Below are 27,172 nucleotides of genomic sequence, written 5' to 3' on the forward strand. Positions count from 1 at the left end.
CGAACCATTGTACAGATTAACTGAGCCAAATTAAATTGCAATAACAAGTCAATAAATAGGGAATTTATATACAAACTACTCCACACATTCAATTACATAAAAGCCCTAATTCAATTTTAGTAAAACCCTAGATTAGGGTTTCGGTCAGAGGTTAGGGTTTACCAGAAGTTGAAACCAAAATGGGAGAATTGTATCATCAGCAATTGCAAAGCATATAAAATGATAAATTCTAATAGAAAATTGTATGAACAGAGTAATTAAACAGAGTAATTTAGGTTAATTAGGTATTAACAAGTCTAGCCAAGAACATAAATGAAGCTCTGATGCCAAAACTGTTAAGAAAATCTAACCTAATATGTAGCGGATTAACAAAGAAAGGAAGAGAAGAAAGAAATCAGTGCAAGACACAGGGTTTTACTTGGTTCGGTTAGAGACCTACGTCCAATGATGAGTTGAGCACTCACCAAGCTTATGCAATCATCGAATAACAGAGAAGGATAACAGCCCTAAGATCAGTGAGAGAACTCTATACAAAGGACAAGAAAGATAATAACCAAGACTAGGAACAACCACACCTGAAACCACAGATGAAACCTAGCTTCAATCCTCCTTCGAGCGCACAACCGAAAGCAACACAGAGTTACATTCACGCTCCAACAGCAGTAGCTGTTTATCCACCTTCACAAGAGTCAATTGCATAGCCAAAGATCAAAGGAACAGCATCCAATCGAAGCTTCTTGCACACAGGATGAACAAGAACACCAGAGAACCCGAGAATGAGAGAAAGAGAGGAGAGAGAGTGTTTTGATCCATATGAAACCGTAAACCCCAAACCCCTATTACATACAATGAAATAGAATGGAGTGAAATTACCCACTTGCCCCTCAACTAAAAACATAAGACATAGTCTATCCTAAAACATGTAGAAAGACCAAAATGCCCCTATTACATATTACATTATCACGACCATATAATCACCGACCGTTAAAGACACTCTGGTGGCCGATCCGGTCCATCTTTCTTTTAGAGTGCAAAAGGCCTTTGAGTTGGAGAGCTACAAGGATTTACTTCAATGTTTCCAAATCTTTCTCTGGTTCATCGATTCCCCTCTGTTTCAACCGCTTCTTTAGCTCTGGAAAGAAATCCTTATGAAGCCGCATTGTCTCTTTTGTGTTGTTGCAGCGATCTCAACAGCGACGCCGGTAATGTTGCTTTTTTTTTTTGGGGCTCACTTCTCGGCTTCGCAGCCGAGATTTGGGTTGAGCCGTGACCTATGAGGGGCAACACATGGGACATATTGCAGATGAGATGGCATCCGAGCATGGTGACTTGTGGACAATTTCCTTAAATTTTTCATCTTCTGGATTCCTTTTGGTGATGGTGGATTATGCTTGCTTCAAGCTCTTGCCAAAACAAAAATAACACATGGGAAGTAATTTCCTATATGGTAAATCCAACCAAATAACAATGGACGAAAGATTCTTCCACCCGGTTTCATATGTTGCTTAAAGGTGGTTGTATTTTGTAATATGCTTTGGCAAAAGACAAAAATCATGAATCTCAATCAATTCTCTTCTCTTTATGCAACCGCCTTTGCAAAAGGCACAATAATTAATTTATTGTAAATCTGCCCTATCATATGTTCTCTTTATGTAACCTTACATAAAAAAATGAATAATTTGATAATGACATTTGATGATGTAAATTGGGTTAATTTAACCTTGACGATAATGTAACTTTACTCAACCTTGTGGTTGGTTCTCATAAATCTGAAAGAATTCCCACCAAACTTCAATTAATTTGTTTGGCAAACTCGATTTGGGAATAAGTCCTCAAATTTCATTAAAAAAATAATGATTATTTTAAGAAAAGGGATGTACGACATACCTTATGGTTAAATTACCCTAAAGGGAATTTGAAGACAATATTACCTCACAAGGGAATTTGATCACCTCGTTATTATTCGGAGGGTTGATTTAGCGTTCCTGATCTTATCTGCACGATGGCTTTTTGATCAAGTTTCCCACAGACGGCGCCAATTGTTGATATGAAATCTTGCTCGTCCTTCCCTGTCACATTCCTGCAAAACACGTGTTCGACCTTGGGTGGTCAAGGTACGTCTCCAACGAGCAAGTCAGTACCAATGATATGATCTCAACTACTCAATAGATAATTCAAGTAATTGATCACACAAAATATGAATACTTACTACATAAAGCCTACCTGAGGTGCTTATATAGCTTTAGATATCAAAGTTAGACTCCGAATATAACTCTAAGAAGAGTTGTGTTAGGAAAGTAACTCTAGAAAGAGTCTTTTACCTGACTTATCCTTTCTAAGAAGTTGGCAGATGATAGAAGTTTATCTTGATCGGGTACTCTTGACACGATGGTCGTACCGTCCATTAACACTATGGTCGAGACAACTGTATTGAACCCATTGGTCAGACCGATCAGGGTAGAATGACTATTTCAGTCATTAACACTTGTCTTGCATTGTCTTCCCCGGCGCAAGCAACCTCTCCTCCATCATAGGATTTTTAGATTTTTTGAATAAACATAGTGCTACTACATGCTCAAAACATCTACAAGAGGCATACATATTTTCTCCATCTTCACACACAATTGATTGAGTAAAACTAAAACCATTCTAGTGTCAAGTTCAGATCAATTTGAACTTAAAGCACACGCTCCACCCTATTTTCCACCTCAACTATGATACAAGCATAGCTACCCAAAAAATCTTGCTTAACTTTGTTATCAAGAGTGATGAGACGTACCACTTCTTTGGCTATTGAAAAAAGTGTTCAAACATGCCAATACTCTAATGGAAGACCTAGGAAATAAATTCTCACCAATACAGTTGATGGTTGGGCTATGTATACGTCAAAATCCAGCCTTCAATAATGAAATCAGACCACTTGCAATGCAATCCGACAAGGATAATACCCATTCCCGATTCCCAAACCAATCCTTATAATACCCTATTATCATGACACACAATCCCAGGGTCCCACCCACTTTTAAACTTCAAAATCCCAACCCATTCCCATCATCACGCTCATTTTTCATAGTGGTGCGACATATCTCTTTTCATTTTTCAAAGTAGTGCATCAAATCTCTTTTCATTTTTCAAAATGGTGCGTTAGAGATATTTCTTCTCTTTGCATGTGGGATAACCGGATAAGTTTTAGGCGGTGGTTCCAACTTCACATCTATGCTCTTCACTTAGATTTTAAACAAATAAAAAGAGGAGAAATAGGCAGTGTTAAGGCAAAGGTTTCTATTTCAGGCAGCGATTTCGATGATTCCTACGCTGAGAGACGAGAAGAAGTGAAGAACAAAAGATAGAAGGGCTTTGGGCATATTTCGCATCTTCTTCTTCTTCTTCAGTTCTTCACTTCTTTAGTCTTCTCCATCAAAGCAAGGATTTCGCCAGTGACAGAAGGATTTCGACCATGAATCTGAACACGGTTGGCGACATTTCGCAAGTTAACTATCGATTTTTGACGAGTTTTCGCCAATTCGGCTTTTTCCCGATGATATTTAGCAATTTTCCAGCGATATTATTTAACTTCATTTTTCGGTGCAACTTTCGGTTTGGTACTCACCGAAACTAGGCGAAATTCACCAAAATGTTTTACCATGAGCACAGTTTATTATCAACGTATTCAGCATTCATGTTTTTGAGTAATTTCATTTATCGTTGACCATCCTCGAGTGAATGTTTTGGTTTTAGTTAATTGGAGCTAGACCAATGTTGAAAAACGTGAACTAGCATGATCCTTATGTGGGTTTAGCTAATCAATGGGTAGGGTAGGGATATTCACCTACCTCAAGTAACCACTATTGGAACTCATCAAGCGTGATTCGCATCCTCAGTTAAATTCTCCATAGGAATATGATGATTTTGAATTAGGATGTCAATGCATATGTGGACTGGAAGATACCCGTGTGTAATTTTGTTCTAGGTTCTTTGATATGCCTTGTGCTGCAGCTTTGTTGAAGCATTCACAACCCAAATTCAAGGGAGGGAAAATTGACTTCCAACATTTATACCACTTATTATAGTTCTTTCCATCGTGTGCTCTCCAATTTAGGCCCTCTTGTTTAATTCTTATGTCCTTCGTCTCTTTAGTTCATTAATCACAAAGTAATTTTGTCAATCTTGTTTAACTTAATCTTCCTTTTACATTCAAATTTACAGAAAAAATTCTCCGTGGGATTGATACCCTACTTACTATTTACTACCTAATTGTGACGCGTGCATCTGCGTAGCATTTTTAGACACGAGCAAATAGTTTACTAAGAGCATATCTGAATTTACAACATGTAGCCGTTTTTGTTGGCCTTTTGGTCTTGTTCTAGCTAGTATTGAAGTAATGGAAGACCCCTTTTTGTTAGTACTTTTATTCATTGTTTTGGAAAATCAAGAGTTACTGTTTTTATTCATTCCATGAAGACCAACATGCAGCGCCTAAACTTACAGAAGAATCAGCCCATGAAGAATAACGTACAGTGCTTGAAGTTACATTAATTAAAAGAACGAGAAACAGCTCAACAAGGGCTGCCGACTTTACAATTGAGTGCACCAGCAGACTGAGTGAGGCTGCCGCAGTCTTTGCCGTCCTTTGGGCTAATAAGGTCTCCAGTGAGGAGGGCCTGCTTCTGTGCTGGGGAACCTGATTCAACAAAGAAGGCACCATTCTCCATCACATCACCCTGCGATACCCACACCCAATTCTTCCACTCGCTTTCTAGCGCTGCAGCCCTCTTGGTAACCTCCTTGGTTCTCAATGAGCTTCCAGCGACAAAACGGTAGCCCTGGTTGAGGAAGGATGGGTTTAAGCTGCCCCCAATGGCATACATCCCCCTTTCCGTGTAGTCATTGTTCACCACGTGAGCAAATCCATTTAGGACTTTGGGCAACCTCTATGTTAATCCTTTCCCAAAATGGTTATATGCTATCCTAACCTTCATCTTATTGTCAGCAGAGGAGGTGTTTGCATTTAACAACATAACCTATCAACACGATTGTTCACCAATAAGGAAGCAACAGTCAGTGGGTCAACTTGGAAGGTCGAAGTACTCCTAGTTTTTACGTAGTCAATCCTTTTATAAAATAAGTTAGTTATATTTAGAGAAATCAGTTTTAGCAGGAGACTTATAGCAAATTGACTAGTTATACGTACGTGATCATGATTGCTGAAGTCGATATTCGAGATGGTGATGGCAGTGGAACCCTCGACGGCATCGATTAGGCCATCTGCAGCTTTGGACATGGTCACGTGGTCGATCCAGATGTCAGAGGAGCCAAAGATGTTGATGGCATCACCGTCACTGACGGTGCGTTCCGTAGTGGTCGACAGAAGCACGAATCATACCACTCGGAGTTGAAACGATGTCATGCATATGGAGGTTGGTGATGATGACATTGCGGACGGACTGGAGGGTAAAACCAGCGCCTTTGGTAATGTGGACATTGGCACCTCGGCCATCGATAGTCTTGTCAGGGGCGATAATAAGCTCACCCTTGAGTACGATGTTCATGTCTTTCTCGAAGATTATCCATAATGGTTCCTTCTAAATGACGGCATGGCGGAGGGTGCTATTCTTTGTGTTTACCATGTCATTGTCGGAGGGGTCAGTGATGACATAGTGATGCGTCCAAAATCTGCTCAGCCCTTAGATCTCCTCGTGATGTCCTGCAAAACGAAAGCATCAGATGTGGCCCGACCGCTGGGGTCGGGAGTCCACCTCCGAAGGCTAAGTCAGTTGATGAACTTAATCACAAACGGCTCTGCTAGAAGCGCAGAGCTAAGGAATGAAGAACTGGGAAAGGTGATCTAGATCAGCAGATCGCTGATAGTTTAGGTCTATCAGTATGTATCTGACCCTGAGTCTCAGATAGTATTCTTTTCGATCCCCTCACCTTGTATGGTAGTGAGGTTTATATAGAGTGTACCTTCGAATCTCCTTCGTTGGATGCACTTGAGCCTTCTTCGGGTAGTCGTTGGATCTTATCAGTTAGATCCGTTGAGCAATAGACTTCTACTAGTTTGGGCTAGTAGAGGACTCCTGAGATAACCTTTAGGTTATGCGATGATTATGCCTTCGATAATGATTATCCGCAGCCGTCAATTCGAGTCTGCCATCATTAGGGTGATTACCCTAATCCATAAGTAGGATTAGGGCACGCTTGCTGACCGAATAAGATTTCTTCTTCAGCAAGCCATCTTCTGGATCCGGTTCCCTAGGGAGCGAGTCGGTTCTCTCCGTCTCGACCGGGGTCGAGGGTCGGACCAGGTATGAACCCGGTCTGATCATAATCTCTCCATATCACGAGCCCCCCAGACCAAGCGTTCGGTCGATCCCGAGGGCTTGGTTTTTAACTGGGTTCGTCGTCAGGTGATAATCTCTGTGTGCTTCATTAAATGTCATATCACATTTAATGCGGTGGTCACTTTTCCTCGAGCGTTATGAGTGTAAGGCCACATATCTCCTTGCAGTTGATCTGTCGTGGCTCACGTCATCCAGGCGACGGTTTACGAACGCCTATTTCGGATTTGTGAGTTCAAACTTTCAAAACGTCTTTCAATCTTGATCGCTGATTTTGAATCAATCTCGATCGTTCAGATTCCCGAACACTCGTGCGGGAGTTTTAAAAGCGGTTCGTTGTCTTCGTAGGTTTCATTCTTCCTGTCTGGAATTTGAACCTTTGTTGTGCCTTCGCGCCTTCTTGCTCTCAAGCTTCCGCCTCCCTTGAATCAGTAAGTTTCTTGGTCTTTTTCTTTTTGTAGTTCTTGAAACAAGTAATGGCGGACGATAGGGCTTCTCCCGGTACCCAGTGTTGGTAATAGCAGTGAGGCTTTTGCTTCTCCTGCTCCCGAACGATCGGATAGTGATAACAAAACCCTAACTGTCCTCTGGCGCGAGTTCGCTGAAGTTTCTCAAAAAGGTTTTGAAAGAAAAACCGAAACTTCTCCTGTCCTTCTCGAGTCTGGATCTTCCAAGATTGTCGAGTCTTCTAGGCAGCCTCAAACTTCCGGGTCCGATGGTGGACCCGGCTCCATTCCCCTCCATATATGATGAGGAAACCCTTCTTTCAGCTGTCCAAGATTTTGATTTTCCTTCCTCATATCGAGTTAGGTCTCCCCACCCTGATGAGAGGGTTGATTCATCCCTTTCGGGTGAATTTTCTCTGTATATAGATGCACTGGAAAGCGGGGTTCACTTTCCCTTTTTTAATCCTTTGTTCTCCGCAGTTCTGAATCATTGGAACATTTGTCCCGGAATGCTCCTCCCCAATAGTTGGCGTCTTATCGTCGGCTTCTTGGGTTTGTGTTTTGAACTTGGCATTACGCCATCTCTTTCTCTCTTTGTACATTTTCATGTTCTTTCTATCTCCCATCCTCCCAGATGGGTTTTTCTGTCCAAACGCAATAAGACTGAACTTGATTGGAGGGGCAGCATCCTTGTCAAAGGAACTTGCCCTTCTAACTACAAAAGATGGCGCGAACGATACTTTTTCTGTCGAGCGCCTCCATCAGATCTTAACTTCCTGACCACCTGGAGGAGGTGTACTTCTTCTTCTGAGAATAATCGAGGCCTTCCCTTATCCAGAGAAGACGAGGCGGCCATCAGGAAGATCAAATCCATTCCGTGGTATCAAGGGATACATGGACTTGAAGTGGAGTTGATACGGAGGGATTATGATCAGGCCGGGTTCATACCTGGTCCGACCCTCGACCCCGAGCAAAACTGATCCAGAAGATGGCTTGCTGAAGAAGAAAGCTTATTTGGCTGCAAGCGTGCCCTAATCCTACTTATGGATTAGGGTAATCACCCTAATGATGGCAGACTCGAATTGACGGCTGCGGATAATCATTATCGAAGGGATAAACATCGTATAACCTAAAGGTTATCTCAGGAGTCCTCTACTAGCCCAAACTAGTAGAAGTCTATTGCTCAACGGATCTCACTATTAAGATCCAACGACTACCCGAGGAAGGCTCAAGTGCATCCAACGAAGGAGATTAGAAGGTACACTCTATATAAACCTCACTACCATACAAGGTGGGGGGATCAAAAAAAGAATACTATCTGAGACTCAGGTTCAGATACATACGATAGACCTAAACTATCGAGCGATCTGCTATCTAGATCACCTTTCCCGATTCTTCATTCCTTAGCTTTGCGCTTCTAGCGAGCCGTTTGTGATTAAGTTCATCAAGCGACTTAGCCTTCGGAGGTGGACTCCGACCCCGGCGGTCGGGCCACATCCGACGCTTTCGTTTTGGCAGGACATCACGCGGAGATCCAAGGGCTGAGCAGATTTTGGACGCATCAATTGGCGCCGTCTGTGGGAAACGACTTGAAAAGCCATGGTGACTAGACAAGCAGCCGCAGCAACCGCTGCACAACGCAATTCCGGTGTTCAGATCCCTGGAGTGAATAATCCAGATATTCCCCAGGAAAGCCAAAATCCTATCGAGGTGGATGGTGGCCGGGGAGGACGTAATCCTCCTCCCCGATACAATCCAAGATCAATTGGATCAGGTAAAGATTCAACTCTTGGAGGTGAGCCAAGCACTCCACATGCTCACCAGGACGAGTGGTTTTACCACAAGAGCACGATCAGCACGATTCGGGAGACGTGCATTGCCACGTGACCGAGAGACCGCGAAGACCGGAATATTGATCGGAATTTCCGTGAAGGAGACCGAGGACTTCGGAGGATCGATGATCAACCGAGGTGAGACAATCGGTTCGACAGACCGCAAGAGAGTACAACCGATTCAAACACAAGGTTGGATACAGGGGTAAGAACTAACTCGCCCACTATCGGAAGAACCGTTCGTGATGATCGAGCGGTTCGCGACGAGAGGAATGCTCGGGAAGGACGGGCTGTTCATGATGATCGAGTAGCACGGGATGATCGTGTTAATAGAGGTCGTGATCATATTGCTGAAGATCACCCGACCCAGATTGGTCAAGAATTGGCCAACATCAATGAGAAATTAGGGTAGTTGGCTAAGGGAAGAATAACTAAGGATATTTACTCAGTCATTCGAAAGACTCCCTTTGCTGAGCCAATTGCGGGATATCGGTTTCCCCATAACTTCCGTTTGCCTACCTTCTCAAGATTCGATGGCTCCGGAGATCCAACAGCTCACATCGGCTATTACCAACGAGACCATGGCAGTTTCGGGTAATTCGATGAAATTTTATGCGAGGTTTTTGGTTCATCTCTAACGGAGCAGCGACAAAAGTGGTTTCCTAACCTCCCCTCTTGAAGGATCGTAAACTTTGACGAATTGGCGCACCAATTCATAGGGCGATTCCGTAGTGGGATACGAGTCAAGAAAACGGAAGAAACCTTGTTTTCTTGTCAAACAAGGAAAGAGCGAATCAATCAGAGAGTTTCTGAAAAGATTCAACAAAGTGACGATGGAGAGAGAAATTTTGGATGAACAAGTAGCTAGAACTGCTCTATTCACGGGACTCACTAATCAGAAACTCCTGGAGTTATTACTATAGGATATGCCTGCGACTTATGCTGAGTTGGTACAGAGATGCCAAAAGCGAGGCTGAAGTCATGGAGATTCTAGATGCGTGCCAAGGAGATAATAAAGTCTCCAATAAGGAACAAAAGGCTCCTGAGCGAAGCGAAGCCAAAGAAAAATGTTCGCGATCGGGTTGGAAAATCCCAGCCTTGGCGCCAAAGGTCCCCCGGTAAAAGTGAGTACACTCCATTGAATGCTCCTCGGGCTAATATTTTGAATATCCTCAAAAGAAAAAATATTTTAAAGTGGCCGCCTAAAATTCTTTTGAAACCCGAGAGCAGCAGGATCGGGAAAAGTATTGCCGATTCCACAAGGACTATGGTCATTATACTAATGACCTGTCGTCATCGAAGGCAGATATTGAGAGATCGATATCTCGGGGACATCTGTCCGTTTTTCTTAGCGGGGAGAAGGGAGGAGCCACGTGAGCCACGTGCGGCTGCTCCAAAAAGGGATCGTTCGGTTAGTTCGGAACGATCAAGGGAGGCCCCAAAGTATAAGAAAGGCAAGGAGGTGATTGAAGCTACTCGGTCACCGATCCTTACCATCTTCGGGGGACCGAGCCCGAATCACTCCGGAGTCCGAAAACAAAATCCAAATTTGTTGGAACCGGAGAGACGCGAAGTGGAAGAAGCTGAATGGTGAAGATTCTATCACCTTTAGCGAGGAAGACGAAAGAGATGTTTGTTTACCTCATGATGATGCTATAGTCATCAAGGTAGAGATTGCACGGCGGGAAGTGCATAGAGTTTTGATTGATACGGTGGTCTGCAGCTGACCTAATTTCCTACGAAGTGTATCAAAAACCGAAGGTGGATCGGGACTTGATGAAACCTTCATCCACACATCTATATGGTTTTGCGGGGGTCATCTGCGGTGGCGGAAGGATCGGTCCGGTTGGATTTATCCATTGGAAGTTTTCCTAAGGAAACAACTGTCCGAATCAATTTTTTGGTGGTTCGGGAATTACCAGCCTATAATATGATCCTCGGGCGACCATCTTTATCCAAGATAGGTGCTATTGTTTCGACAAAGCACCTGAAGATAAAATTCCCGACCGATATGGGAATTGGTCAAGTCTCCTCCCGACCGGAAGATCTCTCGGCAGTGTTATGTTGCCTATTTAAAAGACAAGGAGGGCCCGAGGAAGGTAACTGCCCTGCCTATAGAAGTTTGAGATGATCAGGAAGAGACAGAGATGCAAAGACCCGAACCAGTGGAGAAGCTGGAGCAAATCTAGCTGTGTACCGAGGATAAGAAAAAGATTACTTATATCGGGTCCGAGCAGTGGAAGAGTTTAAAGATGAGTTGAAGTTATTTCTTCAACGAGAATAAAGATGTATTCGCATGATCTGCTGAGGACATGCCCGGAATCGATCGGGCCATTGCAGAGCACAAACTACGGATAGACCCTAAGGCGAAACCAGTGATACAGAAAAGAAGAAATTTCTCCATTGAAAAGTATGAAGCCGTTCGAAGCGAAGTTGAAAAACTTAAGAATTCTGGTTTCATAGAACCAATTGAGTGCCCAACTTGGTTGGCCAACGTGGTAATGGTAAAAAAGGCGAATGGGAAGTGGAGGATGTGTACAGACTACACAGATCTAAACAAAGCTTGCCCAAAAGATTGCTACCCATTGCCTCGGATTGACCTCTTGATAGATGCAATCGCGGGATATGAAACTTTAAGTTTCATGGATGCCTACTCGGGGTATAATCGGATCCTTATGAATAAGGAGGATGAGAAGTATACGGCTTTCATGACTGATCATGAGAGCTATTATTACAAGATCATGCCTTTTGGCCCGAAGAATGCAGGAGCAACATATCAAAGGGCCGTCAACAAGATTTTCAAAGAGCTGATAGGAAAGAATGTTGAAGCTTATGTTGATGACATGCTAGTGAAAAGCTTTACAAAAGCAAATCATATTGCAGATTTGACTCGAGGTTTTCTCGGTACTACGGAAACATCAAATGAAGGTAAACCCGAGAAAAATGTGCCTTTGGAGTCTCCTCGGGCAAATTTTTGGGGTTCATGGTATCACGAGAGGGAATTGAGGCTAATCCTGCCAAAATACAAGCTCGATTGATATGGAGGCTCCCAAAACCGTTCGGGATGTACAATGTTTGACGGGGAGAGTTCTTTGCTTTAAATCGATTTATCTCCAAATGCGGAGAAAAATGTTTGCCTTTCTTCAAGGCACTTAAAGACCTGAAGGGCGGTAAGGAAGCAAAGTGGACTGAAGAGTGCCGGAGAAAGCTTTCGAGGAATTAAAAGAAGCACTTGGACAACCACCGATCCTGTCCCGGCCGAGAGAAGGGGGAAATATTACAGCTATATCTAGCGACGTCCCTTTCGGCGGTCGGTGTAGTACTTGTTCGGGAGAAAGATAAAAAACAGTGGCCGATTTACTATGTAAGCCACGTGTTGCTAGATGCGGAGACGAGATATTCGCAGATTGAGAAGCGAGCTCGGCTCTCATGATGGCCGCCGGGAAGCTAAGGCCATATTTTCGAGCTCATCCAATTGAGGTATTTACAACTTTTCCTCTTAGTAAAGTTCTTAACAAACCTGATTTGTATGGAAGGATGGTGTCCTGGACGGTTGAGCTCAGTGAGTTCCAAGTGAGCTTTAAGCCCAGAACTGCAATCAAGGCTCAAGCATTAGCCGACTTTGTAGTAGAAACTACTGCACCAATGGAACCCACCATTGAGGATCCCATTATACCAACCACTTGGGAGGTATATGTGGATGGTTCGAGTAATAAAGATGGAGCAGGAGCTGGAATTCTATTAAAAAGTCCAGCAGGATTTATTATTCGATATGCTTTGAGATTCGCATTTGATGCAAGTAATAACGAAGCAGAATATGCGGCTCTTATAGCAGGACTTCGGTTGTCAAAAGCATTATCTATTGCAGATGTTACTATTTATAGTGACTCTCAGCTTATAGTCAACCAAGTCCAGGAGGAGTATGGCATTAAAGAACCACGCTTGCAGAAATATCGAGAGATAGTGCAGGCATTTCAAAACCAATTTCGGAATTTGAAGATATCTCAGATTTCGAGGAATGAAAATTTAGTGGCAGATGAGCTATCCCGACTAGCCAATGCCAAGGAAAAGAATCTAGACCCTTCGGTCTACATTGAAGAGATAACTTTTCCAAGTTATCATGAGAAAGAAATTTCTTATATTGAAGCGAACGTTCTTTGGATGGATCCAATAATCAAGTATCTAAGGGATGACAAATTACCCGAGGATCCAGTAGAGGCAAGGTTGATCAAGATTCGATCAGCTAGATTTGTCATTCAGAATGGGAGACTATACAAGAGATCTTATGCTAGACCCCTTATGAGATGTATAGGCCCCGAAGGAGCAAAATCAGCTTTAGCTGAGGTTCATGAAGGAATTTGTGGAGCTCACATGGGTGGCCGAGCCCTGGCCCACAAAATTCTAAGACTTGGGTTATATTGGCCTAAGGTCCAAGAGGCTACTATGGAGTACGTTCGTCGATGTGGTAACTGTCAAATTCATGCTACGAGATCGAAGCGCCCGGCGGAAACTATGACTTCAATTCTAAATCCCATTCCCTTTGCAATGTGAGGAATTGATATCATGGGCAAATTCACCAAGGCATCGGGCGGACGGGAATATCGATAGTAGCAATTGATTACTTCACAAAATGGGTAGAAGCAGTGCTGCTGGCGGCAATTCTTGAGAAAAAAGTGGAGAAATTTGTGCTTGAATCAATCATATATCGCTTTGGGATTCCAAAGATTATTGTCAACGACCATGGTACTCGGTTCGATTGTCCACAATTTGAGCAATTCTGTGGAACATATATGATCGAGCATCGTATGTCCTCGGTGGCATACCCCCAAAGCAATGGACGGGTAGAGGTTACTAACCGAACGCTCTTTGGAAGGAATAAAGAGAAGACTCGAAGTGACAAAGCTTCTTGGGTCGAAGAACTTCATAATGTCTTGTGGGCTTATAGAACTACGGTTCGAACACCCACAAGAGAAACTCCATTCAGGTTGGCATATGGATCCGAAGCATTGGCACCAGTGGAGATAATGGCGGGGACGTTACGGGATCGTGAGTTCGAGGAAAAAGCAAATGAACAAGGACTGCTTGATAGTCTTGATTTGTTGGACGAAGTTCGGGCAAAGGCAATAGCACGAACTCAACATTATCAAAGAAGGATAGCGTATCATTATAATACTCGAGTGAAGAATCGTCGGTACTTAGCCGGAGATTTGGTGTTGAGAAACACCCTAGCTTTCGACCCGCGTCACCAAAGAAAATTGGAACCTTATATGGTTGTGAAACCGGTCGGTTCAGGAGCTTACAGGCTGAAGAACATCAATACCCAGAAAGAGTTGCATCGTTCGTGGAATGCTAGGCATCTCAAAAAGTTTTATCCTTGAGGATGATTTCAATTTTGTTCGCGATTTAATCATTTTCAACTCAATCAATGCAATTTTTGGCTTTCAATAAACTATCTTTTGATTGGGGGGCATCATACACCACATTCAAGAACAAGATCCAACTATAAGGCATCGGATGAAAATTCGTGTGGGTCCTTCAACACTTATGGAAATTTTTCGAACTTTCTTAAGTCGAGGCATCGGATGAAAATCCGAGTGAGTTCCTTTTGCAAGGCGTCGGTTTGAAACCCGAGTGAGTTCCTTCGAGACTTATTGAATTTTTGAATTATCCTTAAGTAAAGGCATCGGTTTAAAACCCGAGTGAGTTCCTTCTCAGACTTATTGTATTTCTCCGGAAATCCTTAAGTAAAGGCATTGTTTCAAACAACTAAGACCTAATGCAACAGCGATTCAAGTGGCTAGCAAAGTTCAAGATAAAGTAATTTCTTATTTCTTCAAAAGATCCAAAGAGGCCAGTATCAAAACAATTACAAGAGCTGGATACAATCTTCGATCAAAAAAGAAAGTCATCATAGGTGACTGTTAAGAAGTTATACAAGATCGACGCGACTTTGCTAGAACAAACATATGAGTCAACCATTGGTGGGGATTCAAGGAAAAGAAGAGAAGAAATGAGGAATACAAAAATATTTCGGTATGCATAAAATCCTCCGCAATTTCATACTCTTTGTCCAGCTTGTCCAGGAGAAGTATGGTCCTCGACCAAACTCGCATTCAGTACAAGCTCGTCATAATTGACTTCTTCCAGGGGAGAATAAACAGGAGAATCTTCCAGATATTGCATAATATCTAGATCGGAAGGTGGAGGATCAATCTTATCCTTGGTCCAGTAAGGAGGAGGAATACCTAGGTCGGTAAATACTTCAGGATGGCAAATAGCACTGTAGGGAGTCGTATCAAAATGAGGATCCTTCCTTAATATTGATTCCCATACTTCGTTCTCACCATCCCGGTACCCTTGCAAGTTATAAGCATTCAGCATATCAACAAAAGGCTTACTTTGTGTAAATACTTGAAGACGCAGCTCTGCGAACATCGGTTGGAAGGGATTCGGGCAAAGGAACGACAGCTTGCCTTTCGGGTAACGTTTCGGATCCTTTGGCTCCGACTTTCCAACTGTTCGTTCCAGTCGCCGGATCTTCTCCCTGGCATCATCCAAGTCTGACCGAAGACGACCAATCATCGAATTTTTTTCTCCAGCCACCTCCCAAGCTAGATTCCGAAGGCGAGCAATCTCAACATCTTTAGCTTCAGAGATTTCCCGAAGCCTAGAAACTTCATTGCTCAATCTATTGAGCCTAGAAACTACTTCCACTTGGTTGTGGAAGTTACCAAAGAAGACTCCCTGCAAACAACTTCCGAGTTAGCGAGGAGCGAGAAAAGTAATTTTTCGGAATCGGAGGATAATGAACAAAGACTTACATCACCAAAGTGACTTCGTAAAGTCTTCATCCGGAAGTTTGGACAGAAGCTGCGCTCTCGGAAGTCATTCGAGCAGCAAGACACCATTCCAACGCTCTGTCAAACTCGTTTGACACTAATTCAGGCGAAGGATGAGAATGATGAGCTACACTAAGAGAAGGATGAGCTGCATCACTTGTCACCCGACGGCGCTTCCTAGTGGCAAAATCCTCTAACTCGGAAGGAGAGGAGGAGGATGCCAAACAAGCACTAGAGATAGAAATAGGAGCAGCACCTGCTGGGACCACACCTTCATCAGATGCCAACATAGTTGCCTCAGATGCCCGAAGAGTCTCCTTCGGGGGTGCACCAACAAGCTCACCAGCAGGAGCGCCGGCAGCACCATCGGCAACGGAGTGATCAAGATCTTCCTGGGAAAGACGAGCGATCACTTCGGGCAAAGGAAACGCAGGGACGGCATCAACAGAAACTGCGGGAATCTGACTTGAAGATTCACCGGCAGCGATCGCCTTACGCTTGGAGGATTCACTAGCTGAAACCACAAAGACTGGCCCCAACCACCACCGACGGAACGATTTTCTTGCAAGATTTTGCTCTGATAAAGTTTGGGTTGATCTTGGGAGCCACTATGCAAACAAACAAGCCGTATCAGTACAGAAATAAACGACAACAACAAGAGGGAAAACCCTAGTTTTTTATTACTTCCAATAAACCCAAATAACTAAACCCCAAGTATAACTACTGTGCAGTTTACTAAGGGGGGAAGTGGGGAAAGAGATGAGTAATCAAAAAACTCACTTGTTCAGAAGTTGATAGAGCTGTTGGTGGAGTACGAGGAATACGGAAGCAGGCCGAAGGACGAAAGGTCGCTTTAGCACTTTAGCAAATCTAACTTGCAAAAGTCAGGATAGATGGAGAGTACCCACGAAGGCTTTAAATAGCCTCAGGTATTCAGACAACAGTTGAAGGCTAAGGACAACCGACGACCTAGATCGAAATGAAGCTTCGAAATCCGCAGAAAGCAAGATCAACGGTCGGAGGGATGCCACATGGAAACATGTGGAAGCGAGCAGCTGATGCAGAGATACCTCCAATCGTCGCACCGCCATTAAAATAATGGATGTATTTCCGATTCATTGGAAACAGTGAATGGTATACAAAGGCAGGAAAGCGTTTGAACTTTGTAGAAGGGAAACGTGCGGACTTTGCAATAAATGAAGTAGTGGGGAAGATTAATGCATCTTCCCGAAACGCATATTACAATATTTCTACAAGATTATTATTCGGCGAGGAATGAAAAGTTAAGTGATAAGTTTTATCATTAATACTTTGATATTCAAGGCAAGATTTCCGCAGGAGACAGGGAAATATAAAGGCCAACATGAGAAAGAAATGTCTATTCATTAAATAGAGGGTAAATCTGTACAAAAAGATAACTCCCTAAGCCTTTTCTTCATTGTTGCCCGAGGGACCCTGGTCGGGAGGACTTTTCTCAGGATCATGAGAAGAGCCTTCCTCAAGAATGGCATCGGCTGAGTCCTCTACAGCAGCAACTTGAGACTCGGCTTGTGATTTCTCCTCCTGGAAGTGCCGGCTCGTCGATCGGGTATGCCTCATATTGAGGGTCAGCTGGAAAAGGATCATCTTCTTCCCGAGCCCAGTCGGGAGATCCATACCAACTTTCCCGAAAACCTCTTTGTGGCACACCTCACGAAAAGGAGCAAGATGTCGAAGGCGGGGATCGATCCAAGGATTCGCTCCCAAACGTCGTTCTCGCCCCATGCGATAAGCTTGAAGGTTGTAGAGACCTAGCAGCTCGGAGAAAGGTACGCTGTTCGGGTATTTCCGAATGCACTCCTTCCGAAGCTCGGCTTTATATGCTCGGGCTTGCTAGGGATCGCCAACTTCGGATGTTCTTCGAGCTCCCTACATTTGATTTTAAGCCTGTCACCAAACAACGTGACAGCTGCTTTTTGCTTCCCGCGCCTCGCGCTCGAGCGGCGATGGCACAAATCTTCGACGCTTCGAGGGCCTCCTTGAGGGAGATCACTTCTTCCTCATGCTTTTTCTGCAGCTCCACGGCAAGCTGCAGTCGGCTGGTCTATTTCAGAATTGGCTTTCGCCAAATTCTCTTCACGGAGTTTGCGGCAAGGAGCTGGTGCGACCAACCCGGCTCAATGCTTCCATGCGTTGATAAAAGCTCAACACAAACATTCCCGGGAAGGCGGAAAATATCGAGAAGAAGTCATAAGGAATTATGAGAAAATAACTAAGCAAGAAGACCGGTACCTTGTAGATTGACTAACAAGGGAGGTGTCATCCAGGGCTTCAAACTCCCGGCGATCGAAGGAGCAAGAGCTGAAGGAGCTCCATTCTCGCAGCTTTCTCGGGATCCCGAGTCACCCTGTCGGTCGGCTTCGGGGTCCACCGGGGGTGAAGACTTCCTCACCATCCGTTGAAGCTTTGGATTTTTTGTTGGAGGGAGCATCAATTGTGTCATGCCTCCTCTTGGTTCGGGCGGAGGAAGAGACATTAGACCTCTCCACCATCGGTTTCTTCCCTTTACCCGAAGCATCAGCTACAGGCCTGATATTCCGGATACCCCTATAAGAGGGGTCGGGAGAAGGAAGAGAAGCCTCTTGATCTACGGTCAAGACCCTGGGCGATCGTTGCTCGGCTGTCACAACGGCCCTAGCAGCCTTCACCCGCAGCTTTCGGGGTTCATTCTTGGAGGCACTTGCAAAGAAGAAGGACAAGAGTCGGAATTCAAAACATATCACTTGATCAAATTAAAGGATGATGGTTAGAAGCTCACAATGAGCCAAGCCCCAAGATCTTGAAGGATGGAGTTATACTCCACTTCAAATCCATGTATCTCTTGATACCACGGAATGGATTTGATCTTCCTGATGGCCGCCTCGTCTTCTCTGGATAAGGGAAGGCCTCGGTTACTCTCGGAAGAAGAAGTACACCTCCTCTAGGTGGTTGGGAAGTTAAGATCTGATGGAGGCGCTCGACAGAAAAAGTATCATTCGCGCCATCTTTTGTGGTTAGAAGGGCAAGTTCCTTTGACAAGGATGCTGCCCCTCCAATCAAGTTCAGCCTTATTGCGTTTGGACAGAAAAACCCATCCAGGAGGATGGGAGATAGAAAGAACATGAAAATGTACAAAGAGAGAAAGAGATGGCGTAATGCCAAGCTCAAAACACAAACCCAAGAAGCCGACGATGAGACGCCAGCTATTGGGGAGGAGCATTCCGGGACAAATGTTCCAATGATTCGAACTCACGGAGAACAAAGGATTAAAAAAGGGAAAGTGAACCCCGCTTTCCGGTGCATCTATATACAGAGAAAATTCACCCGAAAGGGATGAATCAACCCTCTCATCAGGGTAGGGAGCCCTAACCTGATATGAGGAAGGAAGATCAAAATCTTGGACAGCTGAAAGAAGGGTTTCCTTATTGTAAATGGAGGGAACAAAGCCAGGTCCACCATTGGACCCGGAGGTTTGAAGCTGCCTAGAAGACCCGACAATCTTGGAAGATCCAGACTCGAGAAGGACAGGAGAAGTTTCGGTTTTTCTTTCAAAACCTTTTTGAGAAACTTCAGCAAACTCGCGCCAGAGGACAGTTAGGGTTTTGTTATCACTATCCGACTGTTCGGGAGCAGGAGAAGCAAAAGCATCACTGCTATTACCAACATTGGGTACTAAAGAAGCCCTATCGTCCGCCATTACTCATTTCAGTAAACTACAAAAAGAAAAAGACCAGTAAACTTACCGATTCAGGTGACACGGAAGCTTGAGAGCGGGGAAGGCGCGAAGCGAACAACAAAGGTTCAAATTCCGGAAAGGAAGAATGAAACCTACGAAGACAATGAACCGCTTTTAAAACTCCCGCATGAGTGTTCGGGAATCTGAACGATCGAGATTGATTCAAAATCAGCGATCAAGATTGAAAGACGTTTTGAAAGTTTGAACTCACAAATCCGAAATAGGCGTTCGGAAACCGTCACTTGGATGACGTGAGCCACGACAGATCAACTGCAAGGAGATATGTGGCCTTACACTCACAACGCTCGAGGAAAAGTGACCACCACATTAAATGTGATATGACATTTAATGAAGCACGCAGAGATTATCATCTGACGACGAACCAAATTAAAAACCAAGCCCTCGGGATCGACCGAACGCTTGGTCTGGGGGGCTCGTGATACGGAGGGATTATGATCAGACCGGGTTCATACCTGGTCCGACCCTTGACCCCGGTCGAGACGGAGAGAACCGATTCGCTCCCGAGCAAACCGGATCCAGAAGATGGCTTGCTGAAGAAGAAAGCTTATTCGGCTGCAAGCGTGCCCTAATCCTACTTATGGATTAGGGTAATCACCCTAATGATGGCAGACTCGAATTGACGGCTGCGGATAATCATTATCGAAGGGATAAACATCGTATAACCTAAAGGTTATCTCAGGAGTCCTCTACTAGCCCAAACTAGTAGAAGTCTATTGCTCAACGAATCTCACTGATAAGATCCAACAACTACCCGAGGAAGGCTCAAGTGCATCCAACGAAGGAGATTCGAAGGTACACTCTATATAAACCTCACTACCATACAAGGTGGGGGGATCAAAAAAAGAATACTATCTGAGACTCAGGTTCAGATACATACTGATAGACCTAAACTATCAGTGATCTGCTATCTAGATCACCTTTCCTAGTTCTTCATTCCTTAGCTCTGCGCTTCTAGCAGAGCCGTTTGTGATTATGTTCATCAACTGACTTAGCCTTCGAAGGTGGACTCCCGACCCCAGCGGTCGGGCCACATCTGACCCTTTCGTTTTGCAGGACATCACGCGGAGATCCAAGGGCTGAGCAGATTTTGGACGAATCAGGAGTATAACTCCATCCTTCAGTACTGGGGCTTGGCTCATTGTGAGCTTCTAACCACCATCCTTTAATTTGACTGAAGTGATATGTTTTTAATTCTGACTCTTGTCCTTCTTCTTTGCAATGCCTCCAAGAATGAACCCTGAAAGCATGCGGGTGAAGGCCGCTAGGGCCGTTGTGACAGCCGAGCAACGATCGCCCAGAGCCTTGACCGTAGATCAAGAGGCTTCTATTCCCTCTCCCGACCCCTCTTATAGGGGTATCTGAAATATCCGGCCCGTGGCTGATGCTTCGGGTAAGAAACCGATGGTGGAGAGGTCTAATGTCTCTTCCTCCGCCCGAACCAAGAGGAGGCATGACACAATTGATGCTCCCTCCAATAAAAAATTCAAAGCTTCAACAGATGGTGAGGAGGTCTTCACCCCCCAGTGGACCCTGAAGCTGACCGACAGGGTGACTCGGGATCCCGAGAAAGCTGCAGAATGGAGCTCCCTTAGTCTTGCTCCTTCTGATCGCCAGGAATTTGAAGCCCTGGATGACACCTCCCTTGTTAGTCAATCTACAAGGTACCAGTCTTCTTGCTTAGTTATTTTTTCATAATTCCTTATGACTTCTTCTGATATTTCCCGCCTTCCCAGGAATGTTGTGTTGAGCTTTTATCAACACATGGAAGCATTGAGCCGGGTTGGTCACACCAGCTCCTTGCTGCAAACCTGTGAAGAGAATTTGGCGAAAGCCAATTCTGAAATAGACCAGCTGACTGCAACTGCCGTGGAGCTGCGAGAAAAAGCATGAGGAAGAAGTGATCTCCCTCAAGGAGGCCCTCGAAGCGTCGAAGATTCATGCCTCTGCTGCCGAGCGCGAGGCCAGGAAGCAAAAAGCAGATGCCACATTGTTTGGTGACAGGCTTGAATTCAAAAGTAGGGAGCTTGAAGAACATCTGAAGTTGGCGATCCCTAGCAAGCCCGAGCATATAAAGCCAGAGCTTCGGAAGGAGTGTGTTCGGAAATACCTGAACAACGTACCTTTCTCCGAGTTGCAAGGTATCTACAACCTTCAAGCTTATCGCCTGGGGCAGAACGACGTTTGGGAGCGGATCCTCGGATCAATCCCACGCCTTCGACATCTTGCTCCTTTTCGTGAGGTGTGCCACAAAGAGGTCTTCGGGAAAGTTGGTATGGATCTCCCGGACTGGGCTCAGGAAGAAGATGATCCTTTTCCAGCTGACCCTCAATATGAGGCATACCTGGCTGACGAGCCGGCACTTCCAGAGGAGAAATCACAAGCCGAGTCTCAAGTTGCTGCTGTAGAGGACTCAGCCGATGCCATTCTTGAGGAAGGCTCTTCTCATGATCCTGAGAAAAGTCCTCCCGACCAGGGTCCCTCGGGCAACAATGAAGGAAAGGCTTAGGGAGTTATCTTTTTGTACAGATTTACCCTCTATTTAATGAATAGACATTTCTTTCTCATGTTGGCCTTTATATTTCCCTGTCTCCTGCCGAAATCTTGCCTTGAATATCAAAGTATTAATGATAAAACTTATCACTTAACTTTTCATTCCTCGCCGAATAATAATCTTGTAGAAATATTGTGAAGATGCGTTTCGGGAAGATGCATTAATCTTCCCCACTACTTCATTTATTGCAAAGTCCGCACATTTCCCTTCTGCGAAGTTCAAACGTTTTCCTGCTTTTGTATACCATTCACTGTTTCCAATGAATCGGAAATACATCCATTATTTTAATGGCGGTGCGACGATTGGAGGTATCTTTGCATCAGGTGCTCGCTTCCACATGTTTCCATGTGGCATCCCTCCGACCGTTGATCTTGCTTTCTGCGGATTTCGAAGCGTCATTTCGATCTAGGTCGTCTATTGTCCTTTGCCTTCAACCGTCGTCTTAATACCTGAGGCTATTTAAAGCCTTCGTGGGTACTCTCCATCTATCCCGACTTCGCAAGTTAGATTTGCTAAAGTGCTAAAGCGACCTTTCGTCCTTCGGCTTCGCTTCCGTATTCCTCGTACTCCAACAACAGCTCTATCAACTTCTCGAACAAGTGAGTTTTTTGATTACTCATCTCTTTCCCCACTTCCCCCTTAGTAAAACTGCACAGTAGTTATACTTGGGGTTTAGTTATTTGGGTTTGTTGGAAGTAATAAAAAACTAGGGTTTTCCCTCTTGTTGTTGTCGTTTATTTCTGTACTGATACGGCTTGTTTGTTTGCATAGTGGCTCCCAAGATCAACCCGAACTTTATCAGAGCAAAATCTTGCAAGAAAATTGTTCCGTCGATGGTGGTTGGGGCCAGTGCGGTGGTTTCAGCTAGTGAATCCTCCAAGCATAAGGCGACTGTTGCCGGTGAATCTTCAAGTCAGATTCCCGCAGTTTCTATTGATGTCGTCCCTGCGCCTCCTTTGCCTCAAGTGATCGCTTCTGTCACACCCCACCCAGCCGGATCCGTTCATACCCGAATACCCGTGGGGGTGATACACCGCAAGATCTAGGTTCAGTGACAAATCCATACAAAACATGATATAGCATAATTAAATGGACAAGAATAAATCAAGTCCAAGTAATAAATTATCAAAATCGAAATAATGGTTACAGTCATCCATTACTTCAAAATAAAAGGTATAACATCAGAGTTTTGAACAGAAAAGAGAGTAATTTTCAACGCAGCGGAAAACTAAAGTGGACTAGTTCTCTAATGGAATCCCACCCAAAAGAATAGTCTTGATACTGGCATGAAGCTCCATGTGCGTCCACTTCTTCTGTGGTCACTCCTTCAAGAAGATATACTAGCAACGAATCCTCCATTTGGAAGAAGTCCTCATAACCTGCAGTATAATCTAATAGAAAAAGACATATAAAAGGAATGACTTCAACAGAACTCAGTGAGGTCAACTCAACATTATATCACACATTCATTCTCAAGATTCCACACCACACATATAACATAAATATCGATAATGAAATTAATGACAATGATATGATATATGAATGATTATACTCCTAACTCTATCATGAAGTCTCTATGGTAAACACGCATTAAGTCATACACCAGTCTTCTTTGGGCGGTCTCATCACTCTTCCCTCACGGCTCTGATGCACGTCTGTTGGGTTCTCCGCGGTTGTTGTGTAAAGTCCTGTCAAGCCATGGTTGGGGATTAGGTCACCACTCTCTCACATCACCATTGGTATAAGATCTGGCGCGTGTCAAGGATAATCCTAGGCCCAATGCAAAGTCATATGGTCTCGTACTACATATGGTCCGGATATTTCCCCTCACGCCTAGTGCTCTGTTGGTTCAATACCTTCCCACCTATGAATGAAATCCTCAATGGAGGCATCTGTTGGACCCCATTCATTAACCCAGTGGTCATCCACATATAATGGACAGGATGATCTCCATGTCCTCTCACGGGTCATTTCACCGGTCTTGAGTGTCCATGAGCCCTTATCTATTATATGCAACCCTACCTCTCTATGATGATAGTGGGCCTGCTTGACATACAGGACCCAGCCACTAACATCACGGGTTAACCGGCTTCAATACCCCTGCCGAAAGGGTAGTAGTACTCATGAGGTCACCTAACCAAACACTTCTAGACATGCCCTAAATATGTAAATTAGTAATCGGGAAAGAGCCAAGGGCACCATAGGAATGCGTCCCATACCGCCTCCTTTGGTATCCTATGGCAGAAATGCCCAAAGGGCATTCCCCATTCCCAACCACAATATAAGCAATAATATAATATCACTAGGGCAATGGGTGAACCCACAACCCTAGTAGAAAATACATGGTAAAATAAATAATAATATTTCTCCTCTCATACAATCACATTCCATTCCATAACAACAATAATAGATTTCAAAGCAAGGATCAACATCATAAGTAATAATAAACATAAATTATAGCAATTCATATTTAACAAAAGACATAAAATAACCACAAGATAATACTAAAGCAATACAAGATATCAATAATGAAAAGTAACTAACATCATTACACATGTAATATAAAGTTAAGTATATTCCTCACCTTTTACTTTTTTCTTCCTCCAAATCCAAGAATCTACTCCCACAAATTAGTGATTAAAGATATATTAACCTTTCCTAACAATTTTGCAAAGATTCGGATCACAGACACCTTCGGAAGAATGGAAATCGCTCCTCTCTTTCGTTTCTCCTTTTCTCCAAAGCCTCCGCCTCTTTCTGGCCTCCAAAAATGCGTTTACGGATGAGATAAAACATAAATAGGGTTTAAAAATCCGAATTTCCAATTTTGCCCCTAAACAGAAAATAGGATGGGGGTTGGTTCACCCAAACGGCTCAAACTTCTGGCTCGTGGTTGGACCCCCAAACGAACTCCGATTTTGATGATCTTTGTCTCGTTGGAAAGGTATTTCGACGATCTTTGATTTGATATTTTATTTGCATCAATCAGATTCTCCATCACTGATCTACAGATATTCCAAAATTACCCTTTTTACACTATCGAAACTAATCTTCTCTCTTCACTTAAACTCTAGGAGAATTTTTGAGTCATTATAAGGGTCATCTACCAACATTTGTTCAATTTCCAATCCTTCGGGCTTGAATTGAATGGTCCACAATTGTCGCCGAATCAAGGCCCAGGTTCTCAGTCTTAAAACCACGGGTTAAAGGGGTAGAAATCTGGGGGATTTCACAGCTCGTCTTTCCCAGGAAGATCTTGATCACTCCGTTGCCGATGGTGCTGCCCCTGCTGGTGAGACTGTTGGTGCACCCCCGAAAGAGACTCTTCGGGCATCTGAGGCAACTATGTTGGCGTCTGATGAAGGTGTGGTCCCACCAGGTGCTGCTCCTATTTCCAACTCCAGTGCTTGTTTGGCATCCTCCTCCTCTCCTTCCGAGTTGGAGGATTTTGCCACTAGGAAGCGCTGTCAGGTGACAAGTGATGCAGCTCATCCTTCTCATCCTTCGCCTGAATTAGTGTCAAACGAGTTTGACAAAGCGTTGGAATGGTGTACTGCTGCTCGAATGGCTTCTGAGAGCGCAGTTCTTTCCAAACTTCCGGATGAAGTCTTTACGAAGTCCTTGGTGATGTAAGTCTTTCTTCATTATCCTCGATTCTGAAAAATTACTTTTCTGCTCCTTGTTAACTCGAAGTTGTTTGCGGGGAGTCTTCTTTGGTAACTTCCACAACCAAGTGGAAGCGATTACTAGGCTCGATAGATTGAGCAATGAAGTTTCTAGGCTTCGGGAAATCTCCGAAGCTAAAGATGTTGAGATTGCTCGCCTTCGAATTTAGCTTGGGAGGTGGCGGGAGAAAAAAATTCGATGATTGGTCGTCTTCGGTCGGACTTGGATGATGCCGGGGAGAAGATCCGGCGACTGGAGCGAAGCAGTTGGAAAGTCGGGAGCCAAAGGATCTGAAACGTTACTGAAAGGCAAGCTGTCGTTCCTTTGCCCGAATCCCTTCCAATTGATGTTCGCAGAGCCTGCGTCTTCAAGTATTTACACGGTAAGCCTTTTGTTGATATGCTTTGAATGCTTATAACTTGCAGGCGTGCGGGATGGTGAGAACGAAGTATGGGAATCAATATTAACGAAGGATCCTCATTTTGATACGACTTCCTACGGTCTTGTTTGCCATCCTGAAGTATTTCTTGACACGGGTATTCCTCCTCCCACTTGGACCAAGGATAAGATTGATCCTCCACCTTCCGATCCAGATATTATGCAATATCTGGAAGATTCTCTGTTTATTCTCCCCTGGAAGAAGTCAATTATGACGAGCTTATCTTGAATGCGAGTTTGGTCGAGGACCATACTTCTCTGGACAAGTTGGACAAAGAGTATGAAATTGCGGAGGATTTTATGCATACCGAAATATTTTTGTAATCCTCATTTCTTCTCTTCTTTTCCTTGAATCCCCACCAATGGTTGACTCATATATTTGTTCTAGCAAAGTCGCGTTGATCTTGTATAACTTCTCAACAGTCACCTATGATGACTTTCTTTTTTGATCGAAGATTGTATCCAGCTCTTGTAATTGTTTTGATACTGGCCTCTTTGGATCTTTTGAAGAAATAAGAAATTAACATTATCTTGAACTTTGCTAGCCACTTGAATCGTTGTTGCATTAGGTCTTAGTTGTTTGAAACAATGCCTTTACTTAAGGATTTCCGGAGAAATACAATAAGTCTGAGAAGGAACTCACTCGGGTTTTAAACCGATGCCTTTACTTAAGGATTTCCGGAGAAATACAATAAGTCTGAGAAGGAACTCACTCGGATTTTAAACCGATGCCTTTACTTAAGGATTTCCGGAGAAATACAATAAGTCTGAGAAGGAACTCACTCGGGTTTTAAACCGATGCCTTTACTTAAGGATAATTCAAAAATTCAATAAGTCTCGAAGGAACTCACTCGGGTTTCCAACCGACGCCTTGCAAAAGGAACTCACTTGGATTTTCATCCGATGCCTCGACTTAAGAAAGTTCGAAAATTTTCCATAAGTGTTGAAGGACCCACATGAATTTTCATCCGATGCCTTATAGTTGGATCTTGTTCTTGAATGTGGTGTATGATGCCCCCCAATCAAAAGATAGTTTGTTGAAAGCCAAAAATTCCATTGATTGAGTTGAAAATGATTACATCGCGAACAAAATTGAAATCATCCTCAAGGATAAAACTTTTTGAGATGCCTAGCATTCCACGAACTATCCAACTCTTTCTGGGTGTTGATGTTCTTCAGCCTGTAAGCTCCTGAACCGACCGGTTTCACAACCATATAAGGTCCTTCCCAAGAAGGGTCTAATTTTCTTTGGTGACGCGGGTCGGAAGCTAGGGTGTTTCTCAACAC

At 44.0% G+C, this 27,172-nt stretch overlaps 1 pseudogene; it reads right to left on the reverse strand.

Moving 5' to 3' along the window:
* Window positions 1-4,556: 4,556 nt before the first annotated feature.
* The window catches only part of LOC148998789 (putative pectate lyase 7 pseudogene), a 29,281-nt pseudogene continuing 6,665 nt past the window's right edge, over window positions 4,557-27,172 (reverse strand).

Source organism: Hakea prostrata, unplaced genomic scaffold (genome assembly GCF_041222555.1).
Source record: "Hakea prostrata isolate BN-2017 unplaced genomic scaffold, UWA_Hpros_2 contig_135, whole genome shotgun sequence".
NCBI lineage: Eukaryota > Viridiplantae > Streptophyta > Magnoliopsida > Proteales > Proteaceae > Hakea > Hakea prostrata.